We start from the raw sequence: 4769 nt of genomic DNA, 5'->3' as shown, positions 1-4769 counted from the left end.
CAAAGCACCATTCTGACTGTCTGTAGTCAGGTGGGGAATCGAACTAGAGGAGACAGCTCAAAGGTAACCAACCATATTGTCACTCCCGATGCACCATCCAGTCGTACTCGCAAGGTTCCTGCAGAAATTGAAAATTAAATGTTTGTGCGAATATACGAGTACAGTACTTGAGAGCTTTGAGGCGAGTGTGCCAACTTAGATAGGCACACTTGCCTCTTCGCTGTCTATCTCGCCTCTAGGTTAGAATCACAACCCAGCTATAAACTGTCATCCTGGTGTTTCATAGGCAGGGTGGTTTATCGATGCGTGTGCCATCTATGGACGTTAAACCGGACGCCCCGTCTACTCGCATGCCTTGTTGGACGTCAAAGACCCCACAGTGTCCTTCGCGAAGAGTGTGCGAAGCTGTCGCTGGCATCCTGAACAAATTACAAATTCCTGCCATAACTACTGCTGGGAGAGAGAGGGATGGCAAACCACCCAGTATAACCATTCGCCAAGAAAGTGCTTTGGCAGAACCAACGTTCTGCAGCACAGAGTATGGTGTACATCAAAGTGTTGGTCTCCAGAACTCCGACTTATCTATCACTGCAAACCAGTACAGCATATGATAACAACAATTACCATGCAGTCGTAGGAAATATCTTATCCTAAAGTGCAACCGGCGATGACAAAATATAAACTTGTGTCGCGATGTAAAGCGACCTTTTCGCAGCAACATGGCCTACACAGGCCGCACGCAGACTCTAAAATGCCCCGTCTCTGCGAGACCAGATATCTATTACCGAATCAAGAATTCATTACTTGGAACAGCATCAGATTGGGCGCAAATTAAACTAACCGCTGGCTGGCTGGAAGACAAACGGTTTCCGTAACCCCACGGGAGTAGACTAGGCGCACTAGGCCCAGCGTGTCGCCGATGTCCAACTCGCTTGTAAAACCAAGCATAGGCAGACTTTTAATCCATCCATCCATCCATTCATCTATCAATCCATCCACCCGTGGTACGCAGAGGTAAGGATTAAACAAAAAAAAAACCAAGAGCAACCATTGCTGAGCACATGACAGTGCACACTTCCACATCACATTCCGTGTCGCTGAAAACTTATTAATTTGCAACAGTGCGTGTTGTAAGAAGTTGTGCGCTTTTAATTTGTAAAGGGCTGCTGGAAACGCAAAAACATTTTCCGCGTAAAAGTCGACAAGCTGACAAGTAAATCAGCCTTCCCACTGTGACCGGCTGCTAGGCCGCGACAGCGCCGCGTTAAGAGCGCACAGAGTAAGTTCATGCTGCGAATGTTTTAATGGGGCCGAGTCGGGGGGCGCCGCCGATCCCAGCTCCGATGAACTGCTGATCGCCGACGAGACGGAATCAAATTTCCCTGTAATAATTTAATCTTTCTTTCTGCCACAAAACATGTCCGATTGAATAAGTGTAAAAGTGGTGCCCTCGACAGACGGGGAGGAAATTTTGTGATGCGACGGATCTGATTGCATCGTGGACGCGTACGAATATGAAGGATTTGGGGAGGGGTGGGAGAATAGCGGTTGTGGTAAAATGGAGGTAATGTGGGGCATAGTAGTTGTGGTTAGAGAGCGTGTGTATTTGGGTAGGTCGGTTGGGAGGGGGAGGCATGTTCCTGTCGTTAAGACCTGCCCAGATTCCGTATCCGCTCGGCCCTTCTCTCTGCGCTTATCAGCTCCATACAGCAGGGCAGCTGTGATGAATAGCTACTTTCGGCGGCAAGTTTTATGGCATTCATTATACAGCGAAATTGTTTGCAGAAGCAGTGTAATTCATCAAGACACTAGAAACATCTGCCAAGCTGTCAAGTCCGTCTTAACGACACTGGATCTTTCCGGGACTTTGCGAGGAGGGAAAGAATCGCTAATTGGAACGCTCCCGGCCTGAAGCCGCGCTAGAGGCAGCAATTAGGTAAAGCGAACTCAAATCTGCGAGACCCTGGGCCGAGCCGACACGACAGCCCCTCTGCGAACCTCCCTGGAGCTGCCGCCGCGTCGCTGACACCCTCGCTCACTTGGGCTGCTTGTTACGGGGCTAAGCCTCGCCCCCAGTATACTTCACCTGCCACCTTCCTTGACTACAATGCCCTATGCATCCGATGCACACCCTGCGGCCTCCTTTCCTTGGTCACCCGGCAGCCTCCATTGCCTGGCTCCCCAACTTCTCACCCCAATTTCCTCTCCTCTTCAAACTCGTCCATACCCGTTCTATATTCTTCAACAGGAAAACACAGACACACTTCTTCTGTCTCCCTGCAACCCCATAACGATGACGTATAGTGGTTCCTAATTTGTGAATGTCAAGAATTGTATACATGTATTGTAGAATATATACTGTATATGTACATATGCATTATATATGTTGTATATGCATACACACTTCTCTTTGATGTTTCGAGTGTCGGCAATAACTCGCACACTAACATTCACCGAGCAACGACCGGTACTTGCAGCCATTTCCCCAGGCTTATTGCGCTTCCAATGGACATTTCATGAAGTGTTGTATCACCCTGATGAGGAACACCACGATGACAGCTTATAGCTGGGGACAGGTTCAAATCCAGATACGAAGCTCAAAGGTAAGTGCACAAACTATTTCATGATGTCTCTCTGTCTGTCTCTCTCTCTCTCTCTCTCTCTCTCTCTCTCTCTCTCTCTCTCTCTCTCTCTCTCTCTCTCTCTCTCTCTCTCTCTCTCTCTCTCTCTCTCTCTCTCTCTCTCACTCTCTCACTCTCACTCTCTCACTCTCTCACTCTCTCACTCTCTCACTCTCTCACTCTCTCACTCTCTCACTCTCTCACTCTCTCACTCTCTCACTCTCTCACTCTCTCACTCTCTCACTCTCTCACTCTCTCACTCTCTCACTCTCTCACTCTCTCACTCTCTCACTCTCTCACTCTCTCACTCTCTCTCTTCCCCCCCCTCTCTCTCTGGTAACCATACTCTTCACAGAGTGTTGGTGCCCCCAAAACAGCTTCCTGAGCAAGGGTTATATTTGGGGGCGAAGGGGGGGTGGGTGGGTTGTCATTGCCATTCCAGCAGTAGTTAGGAAAAGAATTTGGGATTTGGCCATGGTGCCAGCAATAGCTCGCCAACTCTTCGCGAAGGACAATGTTGGATATTTAACAACCTCCAACTCATGTCGGCAGATGGGACACCCAGTTGAATGTCAATCCAAGGGATGACACACACATTGGATGAATCACCTTGCCTGTGAAACACTAGGATGACAGTTTATACCTGGGCCAAGATTCAAACCCAGGCGAGACAGCTTAGAGGCGAGCATGTGTTCCGCTAGGTCATCCCGACAAATCTGCACAAACCTCCAGCGAGGATTTATCCAACCAGGCCATTTTGAAGACTTGACTTTTCCTGCAGGTCGATACATCTTTTCGGGAAAAGGGCCATGGTTTGTGTGAATGGCATGTAGAATGTTGCCACCACCAATTGAACAGCTCTTGAAAGGGTTGTATAATGCTTTCATTGACCAATCGCGCTCTTTGTGCACCTTTCCTACATAAGTGTATAATTGTTGTTTATTCGTCTTCACTCGCTACTATTTTCTCACGTTGATAAAAGTGTGAAACCCATTCGTATTCCACCTTATTCATCTGTTTTGTGATCTCTCAAAGACCTCAAATGGGATGGACAATTGGAAATCTCATGAATTTACACTCCATGTTGTATTCTCTTTGTTCAACATCTTCCTTTTTGAAATGAGCAGGTTACAGAACCGACCAAAACACGTTTTTCCGTGTTTTCTAGCTTTCCGACTACTAGTACCAAAACAGTCCATATAATGTATCTTCACCTGTCTTTGATGTTTAGGTTCATTCTTGTGGTCAGACCGACCAGGACATATACTGTTTCATTTCGAGCTTTCTGGAAAGGGAAATAGTGATTGACATACTGCATTTACCTGAATGGAAGACCACCATTCGTTCGTTCTTCCTTTCTCCTGTGTGTAACCTCTCTGCAGTGGTTGTTCAATTGCACTTTCTTCTATGAGGGTTTTCAAGGTGTCAGTCTTCTTCATTCGTATGCATCGCAAGGCTGCGGGGTGGCATCGTTGGCTGAGGGTACTTCTGTGCCGTGATTTGTAATTTGTTTCATGGTGCCAGCAATAGCTCGCCTACTCTTCGTGAAGGACACTGTGGGTTGTTTGACATCCACCATTTAATAATGGCAGATGGCATACCCAGCTTAACGTCCATCCGAGGGACAGCACACATGTTGCTGAATCACCCTGCCTGTGAAACACCGACCGGGATGACAGTTTATAGATGGGCAGAGACTTGAACCCAGGCTATGTGGCTCAGAGGCGAGTATGCGTACCTCTTGGGCCATCCCATGGGCCCAAGGTGTCAGTGCACCTCCATCTCTTGTCATCCTCCATCGATTACCTGTGATCTTTTCTACCCCATTAACCTTCTCTTTGGAAACTCTCTTACTCACACAGGTTAATCTATCCTCTGCTGTCCACTCTCCTGACTTTTTTATGGTCATTAATTCCCTTGCTTGTTACATACACGTGTTACCCACACTGACTGCACATTGCCTTTCTTCCCTCAATATCTTCCCTAAATAAACCACATTTCTGTCCTGCATGCTGGGTAAATTGAATGCCCACAAGTCGATGGGTCCAAGGTTCTTGGAATCTATAGTTAATTTTGTTGAAAGCATCATGAAATCTGTGCGCGATTCCCGAAATATAGGACAATATATTCAGAAAGTTCTGCAGTGTA

General features: G+C 47.3%; 1 long non-coding RNA gene across 1 annotated transcript in view; it reads right to left on the bottom strand.

Moving 5' to 3' along the window:
- The window catches only part of LOC147026993 (uncharacterized), a 1250-nt gene extending 244 nt beyond the window's left edge, over positions 1-1006 (bottom strand). The window contains exons 1-2 of the long non-coding RNA XR_015057949.1: positions 842-1006; positions 1-118 (exon numbers count right to left, since the gene is read on the bottom strand). The exon at positions 1-118 is cut by the window's left edge and continues 7 nt beyond it. This is a non-coding gene — a long non-coding RNA (uncharacterized LOC147026993). The remainder of the gene's footprint in view (positions 119-841) is intronic.
- Positions 1007-4769: the final 3763 nt, after the last annotated feature.

The sequence above is a fragment of the Eptatretus burgeri genome, chromosome 5 (genome assembly GCF_056783735.1).
Source record: "Eptatretus burgeri isolate ZD-2024b chromosome 5, Ebu_testis_v1, whole genome shotgun sequence".
Taxonomy (NCBI): Eukaryota; Metazoa; Chordata; class Myxini; order Myxiniformes; family Myxinidae; genus Eptatretus; species Eptatretus burgeri.
Note: the sequence above shows the minus strand (reverse complement) of the source record. Positions and strands in the feature narration are given on the sequence as shown.